We start from the raw sequence: 25,656 nt of genomic DNA, 5'->3' as shown, positions 1-25,656 counted from the left end.
GGTACACTTTTAAATGCATTTTTTTCTGGACAAATTTTTGACTGAATTCAGCTTAATTACCTACAAAATACTCATTAAAAGTGATTACATCTCGGTTGATCAATAAATAAAAATGTACCTCGATTTTTAATAACATTTTCGAAAACGACGTTTCTCGACCAGAAAAGCACATTTTGAGTATTTTTTCAATATTTTCAAATATAACCACTGAAACCATTATTTTTGTACTTTTTGCTTTAATTCAAGCAAATGTAACGATATTCATTCAAAAAACTGTTTAAATTCAATTTTCAATAAGAAATCGTTGTCAGGGATTTTGTATCTTGAAGAAAAAAAACATGCGATTTTTTCGGTACACTTTTGAATGCATTTTTTCTGGACAAATTTTTGACCGTATTCTGCTTAATTACCTACAAAATACTCAATAAAAGTGATTTCATCTCGTTTGATCAATAAATAAAAATGTACCTCGATTTTTAATACCATTTTCAAAATCGACGTTTCTTGACCAGAAAAGCACATTTTGGGAATTTTTCCACTATTTTCAAATATAACCACTGAAACCATTATTTTTGTATTTTTTGTTGTAATTCAAGCAAATGTAACGATATTTTTTCAAAAAACTGTTCAAAATGAATTTTCAGAAAGAAATCGTTGTCACGGATTTTGTATCTTGAAGAAGAAAAAAACATTCGATTTTTTCGGTACACTTTTAAATGCATTTTTTTTTCTGGACAAATTTTTGACCGAATTCAGCTTAATTACCTACAAAATACTCATTAAAAGTGATTACATCTCGATTGATCAATAAATAAAAATGTACCTCGATTTTTAATAACATTTTCGAAAACGACGTTTCTCGACCAGAGAAGCACATTTTGAGTATTTTTTCAATATTTTCAAATATAACCACAGAAACCATTATTTTTTTGTTTTTGCTTTAATTCAAGCAAATGTAACGATATTCATTCAAAAAACTGTTTAAATTCAATTTTCAATAAGAAATCGTTGTCACGGATTTTGTATCTTGAAGAAAAAAAACATGCGATTTTTTCGGTACACTTTTGAATCCATTTTTTTCTGGAAAAACTTTTGACCGACTTAAGCTTAATTACCTATAAAATACTCATTAAAAGTAATTTCATCTAGATTGATCAATAAATAAAAATGTACCTCGATATTTAATACCAATTTCAAAATTGACGTTTCTCGACCAGAAAAGCACATTTTGAGAATTTTTTCACTATTTTCAAATTTAACCACTGAAACCATTATTTTTGTATTTTTTGCTGTAATTCAAGCAAATTTAACGATATTCATTCAAAAAACTGTTGAAATTTAATTTTCAGTAAGAAATCGTTGTCACGGATTTTGTATATTGGAGAAAAAAAACATGCGATTTTTTCGGTACACTTTTGAATGCATTTTTTCTTGACAAATTTTTGACCGAATTCGGCTTAATTACCTACAAAATACTCAATAAAAGTGATTTCACCTCGATTGATCAATAAATAAAAATGTACCTCGATTTTTAATACCATTTTCAAAATCGACGTTTCTCGACCAGAAAAGCACATTTTGAGAATTTTACCACTATTTTCAAATATAACCACTGAAACCATTATTTTTGTATTTTTTGTTGTAATTCAAGCAAATGTAACGATATTCATTCAAAAAACTGTTCAAAATGAATTTTCAATAAGAAATCGTTGTCACGGATTTTGTATCTTGAAGAAAAAAAACATGCGATTTTTCGGTACACTTTTGAATGCATTTTCTTCTGGACAAATTTTTGACCGAATTCGGCTTAATTACCTATAAAGTACTCATTTAAAGTGATTTCATCTCGATTGATCTAAAAATAAAAATGTACCTCGATTTTTAATACCTTTTTCAAAATCGACGTTTCTCGACCAGAAAAGCACATTTTGAGAATTTTTTCACTATTTTCAAATATAACCACTGAAACCATTATTTTTGTATTTTTTGCCGTAATTCAAGCAAATGTAACGATATTCATTCAAAAAACTGTTCAAATTCAATTTTCAATAAGAAATCGTTGTCACGGATTTTGTATCTTGAAAAAAAAAAACATGCGATTGTTTCGGTACACTTTTGAATGCATTTTCTCTGGACAAATTTTTGACCGTATTCAGCTTAATTACCTAAAAAATACTCAATAAAAGTGATTTCATCTCGATTGATCAATAAATAAAAATGTACCTCGATTTTTAATACCATTTTTAAAATCGACGTTTCTCGACCAGAAAAGCACATTTTGAGAATTTTTCACTATTTTCAAATATAACCACTGAAACCATTATTTTTGTATTTTTTGCTGTAATTCAAGCAAATGTGACGATATTCATTCAAAAAACTGTTCAAAATGAATTTTCAGTAAGAAATAGTTGTCACGGATTTTGTATCTTGAAGAAAAAAAACATGCGATTTTTTCGGTACACTTTTGAATGCATTTTCTTCTGGACAAATTTTTGACCGAATTCGGCTTAATTACCTATAAAATACTCATTAAAAGTGATTTCATCTCGATTGATCAATAAATAAAAATGTACCTCGATTTTTAATACCTTTTTCAAAATCGACGTTTCTCGACCAGAAAAGCACATTTTGAGAATTTTTACACTATTTTCAAATATAACCACTGAAACCATTATTTTTGTATTTTTTGCTCTAATTCAAGCAAATGTAACGATTTTCATTCAAAAAACTGTTCAAATTCAATTTTCAGTAAGAAATCGTTGTCACGGATGTGACGTAAAAAGTCAAAGTTTTCCCACAATACCTGACGAACATTTATTTTTTGGGCTTCCGTGGCGCAATGGTTAGCGCATTCGGCTACAAACCGAAAGGTTGGTGGTTCGAGCCCATCCCGGAGCGGTGTAGTGAGATCTCATATGTGACGTAAAAAGTCAAAGTTTTTCCACAATACCTGACGACGATATAATTTTTGGGCTTCCGTTGCGCAATGGTTATCGCGTTCATCTGTTAACCGAAAGGTTGGTGGTTCGAGCCCACCAAGGAGCGGTGTTGTGAGATCTCAAAAGTAACGTAAAAGCGAAAGTTTTTCCACTATACCTGTCAACATTTTAAATTCTAAGCTTCCATGGCGCAGTGCTTAGTGCGTTCGGCTGTTAACCGAAAGGTCGGTGGTTCGAGCCCACCCGGGAGCGGTGTTGTGAGGCCTCAGATGTGACGTAAAAAGTCAAAGTTTTCCCACAATACCTGACGGCCATTTCAATTTTGGGCTTCCGTGGCGCAATGGTTAGCGCGTTCGGCTGTTAATCGAAAGGTTGGTGGTTCCAGCTTACCCGGGTGAGGTGTTGTGGGGTCTCAGATGTAGCGTAAAAAGTCGTAAGTTTTCCACAATACCTGACAACATTTTAAATTTTAAGCTTTCGTGGCGCAATGCTTAGTGCGTTCGGCTGTTAACCAAAAGGGTGGTGGTTCGAGCCCATCTGGGAGCGGTGTTGTGAGGTGTCAGCTGTAACCCAGAATATAAAAGTTTTTCCACAATACCTGAAGACCATTTAATTTTTGGGCTTCCTTTGCGCAATGGTTATCGCGTTCATCTGTTAACCGAACGGTTGGTCGTTCGAGCCCACCCGGGAGCGGTGTTGTGAGATCTCAAATGTAACGTAAAAAGTCAAAGTTTTTCCACAATACCCGACGAACGTTTAATTTTTGGGCTTCCGTTGCGCAATGGTTATCGCGTTCATCTGTTAACCGAAATGTTGGTGGTTCCAGCCCACCCGGGAGAGGTTTTGTGGGGTCTCAGATGTAGCGTAAAAAGTCATAAGTTTTCCACAATACATGACAACATTTTAAATTCTAATTTTCCGTGGCGCAATGCTTAGTGCGTTCGGCTGTTAACCGAAAGTTAGGTGGTTCGAGCCCATCCGGGAGCGGTGTTGTGAGGTCTCAGATGTGACGTAAAAAGTCAAAGTTTTCCCACAATACCTGACGAACATTTATTTTTTCGGCTTCCGTTGCGCAATGGTTATCGCGTTCATCTATTAACCGAAAGGTTGGTGGTTCGAGCCCACCAAGGAGCGGTGTTGTGAGATCTCAAAAGTAACGTAAAAAGCGAAAGTTTTTCCACTATACCTGACAACATTTTAAATTCTAAGCTTCCATGGCGCAGTACTTAGTGCGTTCGGCTGTTAACCGAAAGGTCGGTGGTTCGAGCCCACCCGGGAGCGGTGTTGTGAGGCCTCAGATGTAGCGTAAAAAGTCATAAGTTTTCCATTTTAAATTCTAATTTTCCGTGGCGCAATGCTTAGTGCGTTCGGCTGTTAACCGAAAGGTTGGTGGTTCGAGCCCACCCGGGAGAGGTGTTGTGGGGTCTCCGATGTAGCGTAAAAAGTCATAAGTTTTCCACAATACCTGACAACATTTTAAATTTTAAGCTTCCGTGGAGCAATGCTTAGTGCGTTCGGCTGTTAACCAAAAGGGTGGTGGTTCGAGCCCATCCGGGAGCGGTGTTGTGAGGTGTCAGCTGTAACCCAGAATATAAAAGTTTTTCCACAATACCTGAAGACCATTTAATTTTTGGGCTTCCTTTGCGCAATGGTTATCGCGTTCATCTGTTAACCGAACGGTTGGTCGTTCGAGCCCACCCGGGAGCGGTGTTGTGAGATCTCAGATGTGACGTAAAAGTCAAAGTTTTTCCACAATACCTGACGACGAAATAATTTTTGGGCTTCCGTTGCGCAATGGTTATCGCGTTCATCTGTTAACCGAAAGGTTGGTGGTTCGAGCCCATCCGGGAGCGGTGTTGTGAGGTCTCAGATGTGACGTAAAAAGTCAAAGTTTTTCCACAATACCTGACAACATTTTAAATTCTAAGCTTCCATGGCGCAATGCTTAGTGCGTTCGGCTGTTAACCGAAAGGTTGGTGGTTCGAGCCCATCCGGGAGAGGTGTTGTGGGGTCTCAGATGTAGCGTAAAAAGTCATAAGTTTTCCATTTTAAATTCTAATTTTCCGTGGCGCAATGCTTAGTGCGTTCGGCTGTTAACCGAAAGGTTGGTGGTTCGAGCCCATCCGGGAGCGGTGTTGTGAGGTCTCAGATGTGACGTAAAAAGTCAAAGTTTTCAACAATACCTGACGAACGTTTAATTTTTGGGCTTCCGTTGCGCAATGGTTATCGCGTTCATCTGTTATCCGAAAGGTTGGTGGTTCCAGCCCACCCGGGAGAGGTTTTGTGGGGTCTCAGATGTAGCGTAAAAAGGCATAAGTTTTCCACAATACATGACAACATTTTAAATTCTAATTTTCCGTGGCGCAATGCTTAGTGCGTTCGGCTGTTAACCGAAAGGTTGGTGGTTCGAGCCCATCCCGGAGCGGTGTTGTGAGATCTCAGATGTGACGTAAAAAGTCAAAGTTTTTCCACAATACCTGACGACGATATAATTTTTGGGCTTCCGTTGCGCAATGGTTATCGCGTTCATGTCTTAACCGAAAGGTTGGTGGTTCGAGCCCACCAAGGAGCGGTGTTGTGAGATCTCAAAAGTAACGTAAAAAGCCAAAGTTTTTCCACAATATCTGACAACATTTTAAATTCTAAGCTTCCATGGCGCAATGCTTAGTGCGTTCGGCTGTTAACCGAAAGGTCGGTGGTTCGAGCCCACCCGGGAGCGGTGTTGTGAGGCCTCAGATGTGACGTAAAAAGTCAAAGTTTTCCCACAATACCTGAAGAACATTTATTTTTTGGGCTTCCGTGGCGCAATGGTTAGCGCATTCGGCTGTTAACCGAAAGGTTGGTGGTTCGAGCCCATCCGGGAGAGGTGTTGTGGGGTCTCAGATGTAGCGTAAAAAGTCATAAGTTTTCCACAATACATGACAACATTTTAAATTCTAAGCTTCCATGGCGCAATGCTTAGTGCGTTCGGCTGTTAACCGAAAGGTCGGTGGTTCGAGCCCACCCGGGAGCGGTGTTGTGAGGCCTCAGATGTGACGTAAAAAGTCAAAGTTTTCCCACAATACCTGAAGAACATTTATTTTTTGGGCTTCCGTGGCGCAATGGTTAGCGCATTCGGCTGTTAACCGAAAGGTTGGTGGTTCGAGCCCATCCGGGAGAGGTGTTGTGGGGTCTCAGATGTAGCGTAAAAAGTCATAAGTTTTCCACAATACATGACAACATTTTAAATTCTAATTTTCCGTGGCGCAATGCTTAGTGCGTTCGGCTGTTAACCGAAAGGTTGGTGGTTCGAGCCCATCCGGGAGCGGTGTTGTGAGGTCTCAGATGTGACGTAAAAAGTCAAAGTTTTTCAACAATACCTGACGAACGTTTAATTTTTGGGCTTCCGTTGCGCAATGGTTATCGCGTTCATCTGTTATCCGAAAGGTTGGTGGTTCCAGCCCACCCGGGAGAGGTTTTGTGGGGTCTCAGATGTAGCGTAAAAAGGCATAAGTTTTCCACAATACATGACAACATTTTAAATTCTAATTATCCGTGGCGCAATGCTTAGTGCGTTCGGCTGTTAACCGAAAGGTTGGTGGTTCGAGCCCATCCCGGAGCGGTGTTGTGAGATCTCAGATGTGACGTAAAAAGTCAAAGTTTTTCCACAATACCTGACGACGATATAATTTTTGGACTTCCGTTGCGCAATGGTTATCGCGTTCATGTCTTAACCGAAAGGTTGGTGGTTCGAGCCCACCAAGGAGCGGTGTTGTGAGATCTCAAAAGTAACGTAAAAAGCCAAAGTTTTTCCACAATATCTGACAACATTTTAAATTCTAAGCTTCCATGGCGCAATGCTTAGTGCGTTCGGCTGTTAACCGAAAGGTCGGTGGTTCGAGCCCACCCGGGAGCGGTGTTGTGAGGCCTCAGATGTGACGTAAAAAGTCAAAGTTTTCCCACAATACCTGAAGAACATTTATTTTTTGGGCTTCCGTGGCGCAATGGTTAGCGCATTCGGCTGTTAACCGAAAGGTTGGTGGTTCGAGCCCATCCGGGAGAGGTGTTGTGGGGTCTCAGATGTAGCGTTAAAAGTCATAAGTTTTCCACAATACATGACAACATTTTAAATTCTAATTTTCCGTGGCGCAATGCTTAGTGCGTTCGGCTGTTAACCGAAAGGTTGGTGGTTCGAGCCCATCCGGGAGCGGTGTTGTGAGGTCTCAGATGTGACGTAAAAAGTCAAAGTTTTTCAACAATACCTGACGAACGTTTAATTTTTGGGCTTCCGTTGCGCAATGGTTATCGCGTTCATCTGTTATCCGAAAGGTTGGTGGTTCCAGCCCACCCGGGAGAGGTTTTGTGGGGTCTCAGATGTAGCGTAAAAAGGCATAAGTTTTCCACAATACATGACAACATTTTAAATTCTAATTTTCCGTGTCGCAATGCTTAGTGCGTTCGGCTGTTAACCGAAAGGTTGGTGGTTCGAGCCCATCCCGGAGCGGTGTTGTGAGATCTCAGATGTGACGTAAAAAGTCAAAGTTTTTCCACAATACCTGACGACGATATAATTTTTGGGCTTCCGTTGCGCAATGGTTATCGCGTTCATGTCTTAACCGAAAGGTTGGTGGTTCGAGCCCACCAAGGAGCGGTGTTGTGAGATCTCAAAAGTAACGTAAAAAGCCAAAGTTTTTCCACAATATCTGACAACATTTTAAATTCTAAGCTTCCATGGCGCAATGCTTAGTGCGTTCGGCTGTTAACCGAAAGGTCGGTGGTTCGAGCCCACCCGGGAGCGGTGTTGTGAGGCCTCAGATGTGACGTAAAAAGTCAAAGTTTTCCCACAATACCTGAAGAACATTTATTTTTTGGGCTTCCGTGGCGCAATGGTTAGCGCATTCGGCTGTTAACCGAAAGGTTGGTGGTTCGAGCCCATCCGGGAGAGGTGTTGTGGGGTCTCAGATGTAGCGTAAAAAGTCATAAGTTTTCCACAATACATGACAACATTTTAAATTCTAAGCTTCCATGGCGCAATGCTTAGTGCGTTCGGCTGTTAACCGAAAGGTTGGTGGTTCGAGCCCATCCGGGATCGGTGTTGTGAGGTCTCAGATGTGACGTAAAAAGTCAAAGTTTTTCCACAATACCTGACAACATTTTAAATTCTAAGCTTCCATGGCGCAATGCTTAGTGCGTTCGGCTGTTAACCGAAAGGTTGGTGGTTCGAGCCCACCCGGGAGAGGTGTTTTGGGGTCTCAGATGTAGCGTAAAAAGTCATAAGTTTTCCACAATACATGACAACATTTTAAATTCTAATTTTCCGTGGCGCAATGCTTAGTGCGTTCGGCTGTTAACCGAAAGGTTGGTGGTTCGAGCCCATCCGGGAGCGGTGTTGTGAGGTCTCAGATGTGACGTAAAAAGTCAAAGTTTTTCCACAATACCTGACAACCATTTAATTTCTGAGCTTCCGTGGCTCAATGGTTAGCGCGTTCGGCTGTTAACCGAAAGGTTGGTCGTTCGAGCCCACCCGGGAGCGGTGTTGTGAGATCTCAAATGTAACGTAAAAAGCCAAAGTTTTTCAACAATACTTGACGACCATTTAATTTTTGGGCTTCCGTGGTGCAATGGTTAGCGCGTTCGGCTGTTAACCGAAAGGTTGTTAGTTCGAGCCCATCCGGGAGCGGTGTTGTGAGGTCTCAGATGTGACGTAAAAAGTCAAAGTTTTTCCACAATACCTGACAACATTTTAAATTCTAAGCTTCCATGGCGCAATGCTTAGTGCGTTCGGCTGTTAACCGAAAGGTGGGTGGTCCGAGCCCACCCGGGAGAGGTGTTTTGGGGTCTCAGATGTAGCGTAAAAAGTCATAAGTTTTCCACAATACATGACAACATTTTAAATTCTAATTTTCCGTGGCGCAATGCTTAGTGCGTTCGGCTGTTAACCGAAATGTTGGTGGTTCGAGCCCATCCGGGAGCGGTGTTGTGAGGTCTCAGATGTGACGTAAAAAGTCAAAGTTTTTCCACAATACCTGACAACCATTTAATTTCTGAGCTTCCGTGGCTCAATGGTTAGCGCGTTCGGCTGTTAACCGAAAGGTTGGTCGTTCGAGCCCACCCGGGAGCGGTGTTGTGAGATCTCAAATGTAATGTAAAAAGTCAAAGTTTTTCCACAATACATGACAACATTTTAAATTCTAAGCTTCCGTGGCGCAATGCTTAGTGCGTTCGGCTGTTAACCGAAAGGTTGGTGGTTCGAGCCCATCCGGTAGCGGTGTTGTGAGGCCTCAGATGTGACGTAAAAAGTCAAAGTTTTTCCACAATACCTGACAACCATTGAATTTCTGAGCTTCCGTGGCTCAATGGTTAGCGCGTTCGGCTGTTAACTGAAAGGTTGGTGGTTCGAGCCCATCCGGGAGCGGTGTTGTGAGGTCTCAGATGTGACGTAAAAAGTCAAAGTTTTTCCACAGTACCTGACGACGATGTAATTTTTGGGCTTCCGTTGCGCAACGGTTATCGCGTTCATCTGTTAACCGAAAGGTTGGTGGTTCGAGCCCACCCGGGAGCGGTGTTGTGAGATCTCAAAAGTAACGTAAAAAGCCAAAGTTTTTCCACAATACCTGACAACATTTTAAATTCTAAGCTTCCATGTCAATATAGCCAGCTCAAAATTAGCCCGAGTGAATGGATTGCTTTACCATTGTAGAAAAATGGTACCCAGAAATATTCTAATTGAAATATACCACGCATTATTTAATTCGGTGTTCTCTTATGGAATACAATTCTGGGGCAACACAACAAAAGCTAATAAAAATAGGATACATATCCTACAAAAAAGGGCAATTAGATCAATTTATAATTTGTCATTTAGAGACCATACCCAAGAGTATTTTACTAGGGCAAAAATTTTAAACATACAAGAGAGTATACAGTATAATAGCTTGTGTTTCATATACACAAACATTAGGCGGGAAAATAGCCTACTAAAGCAGAAGCAGAAAAATAGACATACTAGATCACTTGAGCTATTAGATTTACCTAAATGTAACACCTCAAAAAAATTCACGTCTATTTTTATACGGGAATAAAATTATATAACACAATATCGCCTGAAATTCAAGCAAAACCGACTTTAACTAGATTTAAAAAGACTATAAAATCACTAATATTAGAAAAAAATAATAAAACCTTTACTTTTTTATTTAATTTGTTTTTATAAAGCCACCTTTGGCATAACCAATTGTTAAATATTTTATATTATACCATGCCACTGTTCAATTTTAAGTGGATATAACATATATTCATTAAATCTTTTTTCATGAATCTTTAACACGAATTATTATAAGACACCATTGTTAAATCAATTTTTTATTTGATTAAATTAAATTGTTATATTAAATTAAGCAGATAGGCACGGGGCTTACAAGTCACAATGTGACTTAGCCCCGTAGCAAACTGTAATGTAATGAAAAGTAAAAAATAAACATTTTTGAATTTGAATTTGAATTTGAATTTGCAATGCTTAGTGCGTTCGGCTGTTAACCGAAAGGTCGGTGGTTCGAGCCCACCCGGGAGCGGTGTTGTGAGGCCTCAGATGTGACGTAAAAAGTCAAAGTTTACCCACAATACCTGACGACCATTTAATTTTTCGGCTTCCGTGGGGCAATGGTTAGCGCGTTCGGCTGTTAACCGAAAGGAAGTTAGTTCGAGCCCATCCGGGAGCGGTGTTGTGAGGTCTCAGATGTAACGTAAAAAGTCAAAGTTTTCCACAATACCTGACGACCATTTAATTTTTGGGCTTCCGTGGTGCAATGGTTAGCGTGTTCGGCTGTTAACCGAAAGGTTGTTAGTTCGAGCCCATCCGGGAGCGGTGTTGTGAGGTCTCAGATGTAACGTAAAAGGTCAAAGTTTTTCCACAATACCTGACGTCCATTTAATTTTTGGGCTTCCGTTGCGCAATGGTTATCGCGTTCGGCTGTTAACCGAAAGGTTGGTGGTTCGAGCCCATCCGGGAGCGGTGTTGTGGGGTCTCAGATGTAGCGTAAAAAGCCAAAGTTTTTCAACAATACTTGACGACCATTTTATTTTTGGGCTTCCGTGGTGCAATGGTTAGCGTGTTCGGCTGTAAACCGAAAGGTTGTTAGTTCGAGCCCATCCGGGAGCGGTGTTGTGAGGTCTCAGATGTAACGTAAAAGGTCAAAGTTTTTCCACAATACCTGACGTCCATTTAATTTTTGGGCTTCCGTAGTGCAATGGTTAGCGCGTTCGGCTGTTAACCGAAAGGTTGTTAGTTCGAGCCCATCCGGGAGCGGTGTTGTGAGGTCTCAGATGTAACGTAAAAAGTCATTGTTTTTCCACAATACCTGACGAACATCTAATTTTTGGGCTTCCGTGGCGCAATGGTTAGCGCGTTCAGCTGTTAACCGAAAGGTTGGTGGTTCAAGCTCACCCAGGACAGGTGTTGTGGGGTCTCAGATGTAGCGTAAAAAGTCATAAGTTTTCCACAATACCTGACAGCCATTGAATTTCTGAGCTTAAGTGGCGCAATGGTTAGCGCGTTCGGCTGTTAACCGAAAGGTTGGTGGTTCGAGCCCACCCGGGAGCGGTGTTGTGAGGTCTCAGATGTAACGTAAAAAGTCAGTGTTTTTGCACAATACCTGACGAACGTTTAATTTTTGGGCTTCCGTGGCGCAATGGTTAGCGCGTATAGCTGTTAACCGAAAGGTTGGTGGTTCGAGCCCACCCGGGACAGATGTTGTGGGGTCTCAGATGTAGCGTAAAAAGGGATAAGTTTTCCACAATACCTGACAAACATTTAATTTCTAAGCTTCCGTGGCTCAATGGTTAGCGCGTTCGGCTGTTAACCGAAAAGTTGGTGGTTCGTGCCCACCCGGGAGCGGTGTTGTGAGATATCAAATGTAACGTAAAAAGCCAAAGTTTTTCAACAATACTTGACGACCATTTAATTTTTGGGCTTCCGTGGTGCAATGGTTAGCGCGTTCGGCTGTTAACCGAAAGGTTGTTAGTTCGAGTACATCCGGGAGCGGTGTTGTGAGTCCTCAGGTGTAACGTAAAAAGTCAGGGTTTTTCCACAATACCAGATGAACATTTAATATTTGGGCTTCTGTTGCGCAATGTTTATAGCGTTCGGCTGTTAACCGAAAGGTTGGTGGTTCGAGCCCACCCGGGAGCGGTTTTTGTTAGGTCTCAGAGGTAACGTAAAAAGTCAGTGTTTTTGCACAATACCTGCCGAACGCTTAATTTTTGGGCTTCCGTGGCGCAATGGTTAGCGCGTTCGGCTGTTAACCGAAAGGTTGGTGGTTCGAGCCCACCCGGGAGAGATGTTGTGGGGTCTCAGATGTAGCGTAAAAAGTCAAAAGTTTTCCACAATACCTGACAATTATTTATTTTCTGAGCTTCCGTGGCTCAATGGTTAGCGCGTTCGGATGTTAACCGAAAAGGTGATGGTTCGAGCCCACCCGGGAGCGGTGTTGTGAGATATCAAATGTAACGTAAAAAGCCAAAGTTTTTCAACAATACTTGACGACCATTTAATTTTTGGGCTTCCGTGGTGCAATGGTTAGCGCGTTCGGCTGTTAACCGAAAGGTTGTTAGTTCGAGCCCATCCGGGAGCGGTGTTGTGAGGTCTCAGATGTAACGTAAAAAGTCAAAGTTTTTCCACAATACCTGACGAACATCTAATTTTTGGGCTTCCGTGGCGCAATGGTTAGCGCGTTCAGCTGTTAACCGAAAGGTTGGTGGTTAAGCTCACCCAGGACAGGTGTTGTGGGGTCTCAGATGTAGCGTAAAAAGTCATAAGTTTTCCACAATACCTGACAACCATTTAATTTCTGAGCTTCCGTGGCTCAATGGATAGCGCGTTCGGCTGTTAACCGAAAAGTTGGTGGTTCGAGCCCACCCGGGAGCGGTGTTGTGAGATATCAAATGTAACGTAAAAAGCCAAAGTTTTTCAACAATACTTGACGACCATTTAATTTTTGGGCTTCCGTGGTGCAATGGTTAGCGCGTTCGGCTGTTAACCGAAAGGTTGTTTGTTCGAGCCCATCCGGGAGCGGTGTTGTGAGGTCTCAGATGTAACGTAAAAAGTCATTGTTTTTCCACAATACCTGACGAACATCTAATTTTTGGGCTTCCGTGGCGCAATGGTTAGCGCGTTCAGCTGTTAACCGAAAGGTTGGTGGTTCAAGCTCACCCAGGACAGGTGTTGTGGGGTCACAGATGTAGCGTAAAAAGTCATAAGTTTTCCACAATACCTGACAGCCATTGAATTTCTGAGCTTAAGTGGCGCAATGGTTAGCGCGTTCGGCTGTTAACCGAAAGGTTGGTGGTTCGAGCCCACCCGGGAGCGGTGTTGTGAGGTCTCAGATGTAGCGTAAAAAGTCATAAGTTTTCCACAATACCTGACAATTATTTATTTTCTGAGATTCCGTGGCTCAATGGTTAGCGCGTTCGGATGTTAACCGAAAAGTTGGTGGTTCGAGCCCACCCGGGAGCGGTGTTGTGTGATATCAAATGTAACGTAAAAAGCCAAAGTTTTTCAACAATACTTGACGACCATTTAATTTTTGGGCTTCCGTGGTGCAATGGTTAGCGCGTTCGGCTGTTAACCGAAAGGTTGTTAGTTCGAGCCCATCCGGGAGCGGTGTTGTGAGGTCTCAGATGTAACGTAAAAAGTCAAAGTTTTTCCACAATACCTGACGTCCATTTAATTTTTGGGCTTCCGTTGCGCAATGGTTATCGCGTTCGGCTGTAAACCGAAAGGTTGGTGGTTCGAGCCCATCCGGGAGCGGTGTTGTGGGGTCTCAGATGTAGCGTAAAAAGTCATAAGTTTTCCACAATACCTGACAACCCTTTAGTTTCTGACCTTCCGTGGCTCAATGGTTAGCGCGTTCGGCTGTTAACCGAAAAGTTGGTGGTTCGAGCCCACCCGGGAGCTGTGTTGTAAGATATCAAATGTAACGTAAAAAGCCAAAGTTTTTCAACAATACTTGACGACCATTTAATTTTTGGGCTTCCGTGGTGCAATGGTTAGCGCGTTCGGCTGTTAACCGAAAGGTTGTTAGTTCGAGCCCATCCGGGAGCGGTGTTGTGAGGTCTCAGATGTAACGTAAAAAGTCATTGTTTTTCCACAATACCTGACGAACATCAAATTTTTGGGCTTCCGTGGTGCAATGGTTAGCGCGTTCGGCTGTTAACCGAAAGGTTGTTAGTTCGAGCCCATCCGGGAGCGGTGTTGTGAGGTCTCAGATGTAACGTAAAAAGTCAAAGTTTTTCCACAATACATGACGAACATCTAATTTTTGGGCTTCCGTGGCGCAATGGTTAGCGCGTTCAGCTGTTAACCGAAAGGTTGGTGGTTCAAGCTCACCCAGGACAGGTGTTGTGGGGTCTCAGATGTAGCGTAAAAAGTCATAAGTTTTCCACAATACCTGAAAGCCATTGAATTTCTGAGCTTAAGTGGCGCAATGGTTAGCGCGTTCGGCTGTTAACCGAAAGGTTGGTGGTTCGAGCCCACCCGGGAGCGGTGTTGTGAGATATCAAATGTAACGTAAAAAGCCAACGTTTTTCAACAATACTTGACGACCATTTAATTTTTGGGCTTCCGTGGTGCAATGGTTAGCGCGTTCGGCTGTTAACCGAAAGGTTGTTAGTTCGAGCCCATCCGGGAGCGGTGTTGTGAGGTCTCAGATGTAACGTAAAAAGTCAAAGTTTTTCCACAATACCTGACGAACATCTAATTTTTGGGCTTCCGTGGCGCAATGGTTAGCGCGTTCAGCTGTTAACCGAAAGGTTGGTGGTTCAAGCTCACCCAGGACAGGTGTTGTGGGGTCTCAGATGTAGCGTAAAAAGTCATAAGTTTTCCACAATACCTGACAGCCATTGAATTTCTGAGCTTAAGTGGCGCAATGGTTAGCGCGTTCGGCTGTTAACCGAAAGGTTGGTGGTTCGAGCCCATCCGGGAGCGCTGTTGTGGGGTCTCAGATGTAGCGTAAAAAGTCATAAGTTTTCCACAATACCTGACAACCATTTAATTTCTGAGCTTCCGTGGCTCAATGGTTAGCGCGTTCGGCTGTTAACCGAAAAGTTGTTAGTTCGAGCCCATCCGGGAGCGGTGTTGTGAGGTCTCAGATGTAACGTAAAAGGTCAAAGTTTTTCCACAATACCTGACGTCCATTTAATTTTTGGGCTTCCGTAGTGCAATGGTTAGCGCGTTCGGCTGTTAACCGAAAAGTTGGTGGTTCGTGCCCACCCGGGAGCGGTGTTGTGAGATATCAAATGTAACGTAAAAAGCCAAAGTTTTTACACAATACCTGACGTCCATTTAATTTCTGAGCTTAAGTGGCGCAATGGTTAGCGCGTTCGGCTGTTAACCGAAAGGTTGGTGGTTCGAGCCCACCCAGGAGCGGTGTTGTGAGGTCTCAGATGTAACGTAAAAAGTCAGTGTTTTTGCACAATACCTGACGAACGTTTAATTTTTGGGCTTCCGTGGCGCAATGATTAGCGCGTATAGCTGTTAACCGAAAGGTTGGTGGTTCGAGCCCACCCGGGACAGATGTTGTGGGGTCTCAGATGTAGCGTAAAAAGGGATAAGTTTTCCACAATACCTGACAAACATTTAATTTCTGAGCTTCCGTGGCTCAATGGTTAGCGCGTTCGGCTGTTAACCGAAAAGTTGGTGGTTCGTGCCCACCCGGGAGCGGTGTTGTGAGATATCAAATGTAACGTAAAAAGCCAAAGTTTTTCAACAATACTTGACGACCATTTAATTTTTGGGCTTCCGTGGTGCAATGGTTAGCGCGTTCGGCTGTTAACCGAAAGGTTGTTAGTTCGAGTCCATCCGGGAGCGGTGTTGTGAGTCCTCAGAGGTAACGTAAAAAGTCAGTGTTTTTGCACAATACCTGACGAACGCTTAATTTTTGGGCTTTCGTGGCGCAATGGTTAGCGCGTTCGGCTGTTAACCGAAAGGTTGGTGGTTCAAGCCCACCCGGGAGAGATGTTGTGGGCTCTCAGATGTAGCGTAAAAAGTCAAAAGTTTTCCACAATACCTGACAATTATTTATTTTCTGAGCTTCCGTGGCTCAATGGTTAGCGCGTTCGGATGTTAACCGAAAAGGTGATGGTTCGAGCCCACCCGGGAGCGGTGTTGTGAGATATCAAATGTAACGTAAAAAGCCAAAGTTTTTCAACAATACTTGACGACCATTTAATTTTTGGGCTTCCGTGGTGCAATGGTTAGTGCGTTCAGCTGTTACCCAAGGGGTTGGTGGCTCGAGCCCACCCGGGAGAGATGTTGTGGGGTCTCAGATGTAGCGTAAAATGTCATAAGTTTTCCACAATACCTCACAACCATTTAATTTCTGAGCTTCCGTGGCTCAATGGTTAGCGCGTTCGGCTGTTAACCGAAATGTTGGTGGTTCGAGCCCATCCGGGAGCGGTGTGGTGAGGTCTCAGATGTGACGTAAAAAGGCAAAGTTTTTCCACAATACCTGACGTCCATTTAATATTTGGGCTTCCGTTGCGCAATGGTTTTCGCGTTCAGCTGTTAACCGAAAGGTTGGTGGTTCGAGCCCACCCGGGAGCGGTGTTGTGAGGTCTCAGATGTAACGTAAAAAGTCAGTGTTTTTGCACAATACCTGACGACCATTTAATTTTTGGGCTTCCGTGGCCCAAGGTAGCGCGTTCGGCTGATAATCGAAAGGTTGGTGGTTCGAGCTTATCCGGGAGCGGTGTTGTGAGGTCTCAGACGTGACGTAAAATGTCAAAGTTTTTCCACAATACCTGACGTCCATTTAATTTTTGGGCTTCCGTTGCGCAATGGTTATCGCGTTCAGCTGTTAACCGAGGGGTTGGTGGTTCGAGCCCATCCGGGAGCGGTATTGTGAGGTCGCAGATGTAACGTAAAAAGTCAGAGTTTTTCCACAATGCCTGACGAACATCTAATTTTTGGGATTCCGTGGCGCAGAGGTTAGCGCGTTCAGCTGTTAACCGAAAGGTTGGTGGTTCGAGCCCACGCGGGAGAGATGATGTGGGGTCTCAGATGTAGCGTAAGAAGTCATAAGTTTTCCACAATACCTGACAACCATTTAATTTCTGAGCTTCCGTGGCTCAATGGTTAGCGCGTTCGGCTGTTAACCGAAAGGTTGGTGGTTCGAGCCCACCCGGGAGCGGTGCTGTGAGGTTTCAGATGTTACGTAAAAAGTCAAAGTTTTTCCACAATACCTGACGACCATTTAATTTCAGAGCTCAAGTGGCTCAATGGTTAGCGCGTTCGGGTTTTAACCGATAGTTTGGTGGTTCAAGCCCATCTAATAGCGTTGTTTTGAGGTCTCAAATGTAACGTAAAAAGTCAGTGTTTTTCCACAATACCTGACGAACGTTTAATTTTAGGGCTTCCGTGGCGCAATGGTTAGTGCGTTCAGCTGTTAACCGAAAGGTTGGTGGTTCGAGCCCATCCGGGAGCGGTGTGGTGAGGTCTCAGATGTGACGTAAAAACGCAAAGTTTTTCCACAATACCTGACGTCCATTTAATATTTGGGCTTCCGTTGCGCAATGGTTTTCGCGTTCAGCTGTTAACCGAAAGGTTGGTGGTTCGAGCCCACCCGGGAGCGGTGTTGTGAGGTCTCAGATGTAACGTAAAAAGTCAGTGTTTTTGCACAATACCTGACGACGATTTAATTTTTGGGCTTCCGTGGCCCAAGGTTGCGCGTTCGGCTGTTAACCGAAAGGTTGGTGGTTCGAGACCACCCGGGAGCGGTGTTGTGAGGTCTCAGATGTAACGTAAAAAGTCAGTGTTTTTGCACAATACCTGACGACCATTTAATTTTTGGGCTTCCGTGGCCCAAGTTAGCGCGTTCGGCTGTTAATCGAAAGGTTGGTGGTTCGAGCTTATCCGGGAGCGGTGTTGTGAGGTCTCAGACGTGACGTAAAATGTCAAAGTTTTTCCACAATACCTGACGTCTATTTAATTTTTGGGCTTCTGTTGCGCAATGGTTATCGCGTTCAGCTGTTAACCGAGGGGTTGGTGGTTCGAGCCCACCCGGGAGCGGTGTTGTGAGGTCTCAGATGTAACGTAAAAAGTCAGTGTTTTTGCACAATACCTGACGACGATTTAATTTTTGGGCTTCCGTGGCCCAAGGTAGCGCGTTCGGCTTTTAACCGATAGTTTGGTGGTTCTAGCCCATCCGGGAGCGGTATTGTGAGGTCTCAGATGTAACGTAAAAAGTCAGAGTTTTTCCACAATGCCTGACGAACATCTAATTTTTGGGATTCCGTGGCGCAGAGGTTAGCGCGTTCAGCTGTTAACCGAAAGGTTGGTGGTTCGAGCCCACGCGGGAGAGATGTTGTGGGGTCTCAGATGTAGCGTAAGAAGTCATAAGTTTTCCACAATACCTGACAACCATTTAATTTCTGAGCTTCCGTGGGTCAATGGTTAGCGCGTTCGGCTGTTAACCGAAAGGTTGGTGGTTCGAGCCCACCCGGGAGCGGTGCTGTGAGGTTTCAGATGTTACGTAAAAAGTCAAAGTTTTTCCACAATACCTGACGACCATTTAATTTCAGAGCTCAATTGGCTCAATGGTTAGCGCGTTCGGCTTTTAACCGATAGTTTGGTGGTTCAAGCCCATCTAATAGCGTTGTTTTGAGGTCTCAAATGTAACGTAAAAAGTCAGTGTTTTTCCACAATACCTGACGAACGTTTAATTTTAGGGCTTCCGTGGCGCAATGGTTAGTGCGTTCAGCTGTTAACCGAAAGGTTGGTGGTTCGAGCCCATCCGGGAGCGGTGTGGTGAGGTCTCAGATGTGACGTAAAAACGCAAAGTTTTTCCACAATACCTGACGTCCATTTAATATTTGGGCTTCCGTTGCGCAATGGTTTTCGCGTTCAGCTGTTAACCGAAAGGTTGGTGGTTCGAGCCCACCCGGGAGCGGTGTTGTGAGGTCTCAGATGTAACGTAAAAAGTCAGTGTTTTTGCACAATACCTGACGACGATTTAATTTTTGGGCTTCCGTGGCCCAAGGTTGCGCGTTCGGCTGTTAACCGAAAGGTTGGTGGTTCGAGACCACCCGGGAGCGGTGTTGTGAGGTCTCAGATGTAACGTAAAAAGTCAGTGTTTTTGCACAATACCTGACGACCATTTAATTTTTGGGCTTCCGTGGCCCAAGGTAGCGCGTTCGGCTGTTAATCGAAAGGTTGGTGGTTCGAGCTTATCCGGGAGCGGTGTTGTGAGGTCTCAGACGTGACGTAAAATGTCAAAGTTTTTCCACAATACCTGACGTCCATTTAATTTTTGGGCTTCTGTTGCGCAATGGTTATCGCGTTCAGCTGTTAACCGAGGGGTTGGTGGTTCGAGCCCACCCGGGAGCGGTGTTGTGAGGTCTCAGATGTAACGTAAAAATTCAAAGTTTTTCCACAATACCTGACGTCCATTTAATTTTTGGGCCTCCGGGGCGCAATGGTTATCGCGTTCACCTGTTTACCGAAAGGTTGGTGGTTCCAGCCCATCCGGGAACGTTGGTGTTAAGTTTTATAAGTAACGTAAAAAGTCAAATTTTTTCCAGAATACCTGACGACCATTTAAGATCTGAGCTTCCGTGGCTCAATGAAATTCGCGTTCGGCTTTTAACCGATAGTTTGGTGGTTCTAGCCCATCCGGGAGCGATATTGTGAGGTCTCAGATGTAACGGAAAAAGTCAGAGTTTTTCCACAATACCTGACGAACGTTTAATTTTAGGGCTTCCGTGGCCCAAGGTAGCGCGTTCGGCTGTTAATCGAAAGGTTGGTGGTTCGAGCTTATCCGGGAGCGGTTTTGTGAGGTCTCAGACGTGACGTAAAATGTCAAAGTTTTTCCACAATACCTGACGTCCATTTAATTTTTGGGCTTCCGTTGCGCAATGGTTATCGCGTTCAGCTGTTAACCGAGGAATGGTGGTTCGAGCCCACCCGGGAGCGGTGCTGTGAGGTTTCAGATGTTACGTAAAAAGTCAAAGTTTTTCCACAATACCTGACGAACGTTTAATTTTAGGGCGTCCGTGGCGCAATAGTTAGTGCGTTCAGCTGTTAACCGAAAGGTTGGTGGTTCGAGCCCATCCGGGAGCGGTGTGGTAAGGTCTCAGATGTGACGTAAAAAGGCAAAGTTTTTCCACAATACCTGACGTCCATTTAATATTTGGGCTTCCGTTGCGCAATGTTTTTCGCGTTCAGCTGTTAACCGAAAGGTTGGTGGTTCGAGCCCACCCGGGGAGCGGTGTTGTGAGGTCTCAGATGTAACGTAAAAATTCAAAGTTTTTCCACAATACCTGACGTCCATTTAATTTTTGGGCCTCCGGGGCGCAATGGTTATCGCGTTCACCTGTTTACCGAAAGGTTGGTGGTTCCAGCCCATCCGGGAACGTTGGTGTTAAGTTTTATAAGTAACGTAAAAAGTCAAATTTTTTCCAGAATACCTGACGACCATTTAAGATCTGAGCTTCCGTGGCTCAATGAAATTCGCGTTCGGCTTTTAACCGATAGTTTGGTGGTTCTAGCCCATCCGGGAGCGATATTGTGAGGTCTCAGATGTAACGGAAAAAGTCAGAGTTTTTCCAAAATAAAAGACGAACGTTTAATTTTTTGGCTTCCGTTGCGCAATGGTTAGCGCGTTCGGCTGTTAACAAAAAGGTTGGTGGTTCGAGCCCATCCGGGAGCGGTATTGTGAGGTCTCAGATGTAACGAAAAAGTCGGTGTTTTTCCACAATGCCTGACGATCATCTAATTTTAGGGCTTCCGTGGCGCAATGGTTAGTGCGTTCAGCTGTTAACCGAAAGGTTGGTGGTTCGAGCCCATCCGGGAGCGGTGTGGTGAGGTCTCAGATGTGACGTAAAAAGGCAAAGTTTTTCCACAATACCTGACGTCCATTTAATATTTGGGCTTCCGTTGCGCAATGGTTTTCGCGTTCAGCTGTTAACCGAAAGGTTGGTGGTTCGAGCCCACCCGGGAGCGGTGCTGTGAGGTTTCAGATGTTACGTAAAAAGTCAAAGTTTTTCCACAATACCTGACGACCATTTAATTTCAGAGCTCAAGTGGCTCAATGGTTAGCGCGTTCGGCTTTTAACCGATAGTTTGGTGGTTCAAGCCCATCTAATAGCGTTGTTTTGAGGTCTCAAATGTAACGTAAAAAGTCAGTGTTTTTCCACAATACCTGACGAACGTTTAATTTTAGGGCTTCCGTGGCGCAATGGTTAGTGCGTTCAGCTGTTAACCGAAAGGTTGGTGGTTCGAGCCCATCCGGGAGCGGTGTGGTGAGGTCTCAGATGTGACGTAAAAAGGCAAAGTTTTTCCACAATACCTGACGTCCATTTAATATTTGGGCTTCCGTTGCGCAATGGTTTTCGCGTTCAGCTGTTAACCGAAAGGTTGGTGGTTCGAGCCCACCTGGGAGCGGTGTTGTGAGGTCTCAGATGTAACGTAAAAAGTCAGTGTTTTTGCACAATACCTGACGACGATTTAATTTTTGGGCTTCCGTGGCCCAAGGTTGCGCGTTCGGCTGTTAACCGAAAGGTTGGTGGTTCGAGACCACCCGGGAGCGGTGTTGTGAGGTCTCAGATGTAACGTAAAAAGTCAGTGTTTTTGCACAATACCTGACGACGATTTAATTTTTGGGCGTCCGTGGCCCAAGGTAGCGAGTTCGGCTTGTAACCGATAGTTTGGTGGTTCTAGCCCATCCGGGAGTGGTATTGTGAGGTCTCAGATGTAACGTAAAAAGTCAGAGTTTTTCCACAATGCCTGACGAGCATCTAATTTTTGGGCTTCCGTGACGCAAAGGTTAGCGCGTTCAGCTGTTAACCGAAAGGTTGGTGGTTCGAGCCCTCCCAGGAGCGGTGCTGTGAGGTTTCAGATGTTACGTAAAAAGTCAAAGTTTTTCTACAATACCTGACGACCATTTAATTTCAGAGCTTCCCTGGCCCAAGGTAGCGCGTTCGGCTTTTAACCGATAGTTTGGTGGTTCAAGCCCATCCAAGAGCGTTGTTGCGAGGTCTCAGATGTAACGTAAAAAGTCAGTGTTTTTCCACAATACCTGACGAACGTTTAATTTTTGGGCTTCCGTGGCGCAATGGTTAGCGTATTCAGCTGTTAACCGAAAGGTTGTTGGTTCGAGCCCACCCGGGAGAGATGTTGTGGGGTCTCAGATGTAGCGTCAAAAGTCATAAGTTTTCCACAATACCTGACAACCATTTAATTTCTGAGCTTCCGTGGCTCAATGGTTAGCGCGTTCGGCTGTTAACCGAAAGGTTGGTGGTTCGAGATCACACGGGAGCGGTGTTGCGAGATCTCAAATGTAACGTAAAAAGCCAAAGTTTTTCAACAATACCTGACGACCATTTAATTTTTGGGCTTCCGTGGCGCAATGGTTAGCGCGTTCGGCTGTTAACCGAAAGGTTGGTGGTTCGAGCCCATCCGGAAGCGGTGTTGTGAGGTCTCAGATGTAACGTAAAAAGTCGGTGTTTTTCCACAATGCCTGACGATCATCTAATTTTTGGGCTTCCGTGGCGCAATGGTTAGCGCGTTCAGCTGTTAACCGAAAGGTTGGTGGTTTGAGCCCATCCGCGAGCGGTGTTGTGAGGTCTCAGATGTAACGAAAAAGTCGGTGTTTTTCCACAATGAATGACGATCATCTAATTTTTGGGCTTCCGTGGCGCAATGGTTAGAACGTTCAGCTGTTAACCGAAATGTTGGTGGTTCGAGCCCACCCGGGAGCGGTGCTGTGAGGTTTCAGATGTTAAGTAAAAAGTCAAAGTTTTTCCACAATACCTGACGATCATTTAACTTCAGAGCTCCCGTGGCTCAATGGTTGGCGCGTTCGGCTTTTAACCGATAGTTTGGTGGTTCAAGCCCATCCAAGAGCGTTGTTGTGAGGTCTCAGATGTAACGTAAAAAGTCAGTGTTTTCCCACAATACCTGACGAACGTTTAATTTTTGGGCTTCCGTGGCGCAATGGTTAGTGCGTTCAGCTGTTAACCGAAAGGTTGGTGGTTCGAGCCCACCCGGGAGAGATGTTGTGGGGTCTCAGATGTAGCGTCAAAAGTCATAAGTTTCCCACAATACCTGACAACCATTTAATTTCTGAGCTTCCGTGGCTCAATGGTTAGCGCGTTCGGCTGTTAACCGAAAAGTTGGTGGTTCGAGCCCACCGGGGAACGGTGTTGTGAGATATCAAATGTAACGTAAAAAGCCAAAGTTTTTCAACAATATTTGACGACCATTTAATTTTTGGGCTTCCGTGGTGCAATGGTTAGCGCGTTCGGCTGTTAACCGAAAGGTTGTTAGTTCGAGCCCATCCGGGAGCGGTGTTGAGAGGTCTCAGATGTAACGAAAAAGTCGGTGTTTTTCCACAATGAATGACGATCATCTAATTTTTGGGCTTCCGTGGCGCAATGGTTAGCACGTTCAGTTGTTAACCGAAAGGTTGGTGGTTCGAGCCCATCCGGGAGCGGTGTTGTGAGGTCTCAGATGTAACGTAAAAAGTCGGTGTTTTTCCACAATGCCTGACGATCATCTAATTTTTGGGCTTCCGTGGCGCAATGGTTAGCGCGTTCAGCTGTTAACCGAAAGGTTGGTGGTTCGAGCCCACCCAGGAGCGGTGCTGTGAGATTAAAGATGTTACGTTAAAAGTCAAAGTTTTTCCACAATACCTGACGACCATTTAATTTCAGAGCTTCCGTGGCTCAATGGTTAGCGCGTTCGGCTTTTAACCGATAGTTTGGTGGTTCAAGCCCATCCAAGAGCGTTGTTGCGAGGTCTCAGATGTAACGTAAAAAGTCAGTGTTTTTCCACAATACCTGACGAACGTTTAATTTTTGGGCTTCCGTGGCGCAATGGTTAGCGTATTCAGCTGTTAACCGAAAGATTGGTGGTTCGAGCCCACCCGGGAGAGATGTTGTGGGGTCTCAGATGTAGCGTCAAAAGTCATAAGTTTTCCACAATACCTGACAACCATTTAATTTCTGAGCTTCCGTGGCTCAATGGTTAGCGCGTTCGGCTGTTAACCGAAAGGTTGGTGGTTCGAGATCACACGGGAGCGGTGTTGCGAGATCTCAAATGTAACGTAAAAAGCCAAAGTTTTTCAACAATACCTGACGACCATTTAATTTTTGGGCTTCCGTGGCGCAATGGTTAGCGCGTTCGGCTGTTAACCGAAAGGTTGGTGGTTCGAGCCCATCCGGAAGCGGTGTTGTGAGGTCTCAGATGTAACGTAAAAAGTCGGTGTTTTTCCACAATGCCTGACGATCATCTAATTTTTGGGCTTCCGTGGCGCAATGGTTAGCGCGTTCAGCTGTTAACCGAAAGGTTGGTGGTTTGAGCCCATCCGCGAGCGGTGTTGTGAGGTCTCAGATGTAACGAAAAAGTCGGTGTTTTTCCACAATGAATGACGATCATCTAATTTTTGGGCTTCCGTGGCGCAATGGTTAGAACGTTCAGCTGTTAACCGAAATGTTGGTGGTTCGAGCCCACCCGGGAGCGGTGCTGTGAGGTTTCAGATGTTACGTAAAAAGTCAAAGTTTTTCCACAATACCTGACGATCATTTAACTTCAGAGCTCCCGTGGCTCAATGGTTAGCGCGTTCGGCTTTTAACCGATAGTTTGGTGGTTCAAGCCCATCCAAGAGCGTTGTTGTGAGGTCTCAGATGTAACGTAAAAAGTCAGTGTTTTCCCACAATACCTGACGAACGTTTAATTTTTGGGCTTCCGTGGCGCAATGGTTAGCGTATTCAGCTGTTAACCGAAAGGTTGGTGGTTCGAGCCCACCCGGGAGAGATGTTGTGGGGTCTCAGATGTAGCGTCAAAAGTCATAAGTTTTCCACAATAACTGACAACCATTTAATTTCTGAGCTTCCGTGGCTCAATGGTTAGCGCGTTCGGCTGTTAACCGAAAGGTTGGTGGTTCGAGATCACACGGGAGCGGTGTTGCGAGATCTCAAATGTAACGTAAAAAGCCAAAGTTTTTCAACAATACCTGACGACCATTTAATTTTTGGGCTTCCGTGGCGCAATGGTTAGCGCGTTCGGCTGTTAACCGAAAGGTTGGTGGTTCGAGCCCATCCGGAAGCGGTGTTGTGAGGTCTCAGATGTAACGTAAAAAGTCGGTGTTTTTCCACAATGCCTGACGATCATCTAATTTTTGGGCTTCCGTGGCGCAATGGTTAGCGCGTTCAGCTGTTAACCGAAAGGTTGGTGGTTTGAGCCCATCCGCGAGCGGTGTTGTGAGGTCTCAGATGTAACGAAAAAGTCGGTGTTTTTCCACAATGAATGACGATCATCTAATTTTTGGGCTTCCGTGGCGCAATGGTTAGAACGTTCAGCTGTTAACCGAAATGTTGGTGGTTCGAGCCCACCCGGGAGCGGTGCTGTGAGGTTTCAGATGTTACGTAAAAAGTCAAAGTTTTTCCACAATACCTGACGATCATTTAACTTCAGAGCTCCCGTGGCTCAATGGTTAGCGCGTTCGGCTTTTAACCGATAGTTTGGTGGTTCAAGCCCATCCAAGAGCGTTGTTGTGAGGTCTCAGATGTAACGTAAAAAGTCAGTGTTTTCCCACAATACCTGACGAACGTTTAATTTTTGGGCTTCCGTGGCGCAATGGTTAGTGCGTTCAGCTGTTAACCGAAAGGTTGGTGGTTCGAGCCCACCCGGGAGAGATGTTGTGGGGTCTCAGATGTAGCGTCAAAAGTCATAAGTTTTCCACAATAC

The 25,656-nt window shown here is 44.3% G+C and overlaps 3 non-coding genes across 3 annotated transcripts; all 3 read left to right on the top strand.

The window, feature by feature from the left end:
• Positions 1-2,825: 2,825 nt before the first annotated feature.
• On the top strand, positions 2,826-2,898 carry TRNAC-ACA (transfer RNA cysteine (anticodon ACA)). Its single transcript has one exon. It is a non-coding gene; the product is annotated as a tRNA-Cys (tRNA).
• Positions 2,899-11,003: 8,105 nt separating this feature from the next.
• Positions 11,004-11,076, top strand: TRNAY-GUA (transfer RNA tyrosine (anticodon GUA)). Its single transcript has one exon. It is a non-coding gene; the product is annotated as a tRNA-Tyr (tRNA).
• A 2,573-nt stretch (positions 11,077-13,649) lies between these two features.
• Positions 13,650-13,722, top strand: TRNAY-GUA (transfer RNA tyrosine (anticodon GUA)). Its single transcript has one exon. It is a non-coding gene; the product is annotated as a tRNA-Tyr (tRNA).
• The last annotated feature ends 11,934 nt before the right edge of the window (positions 13,723-25,656 follow it).

The sequence above is a fragment of the Phalangium opilio genome, unplaced genomic scaffold (assembly GCF_054372755.1).
Source record: "Phalangium opilio isolate 3A_F unplaced genomic scaffold, DU_Popi_V2 ptg001170l_1, whole genome shotgun sequence".
NCBI lineage: Eukaryota > Metazoa > Arthropoda > Arachnida > Opiliones > Phalangiidae > Phalangium > Phalangium opilio.
The sequence above is the reverse complement of the archived record's forward strand: the minus strand, read 5'-3'. Positions and strand labels throughout refer to the sequence as shown.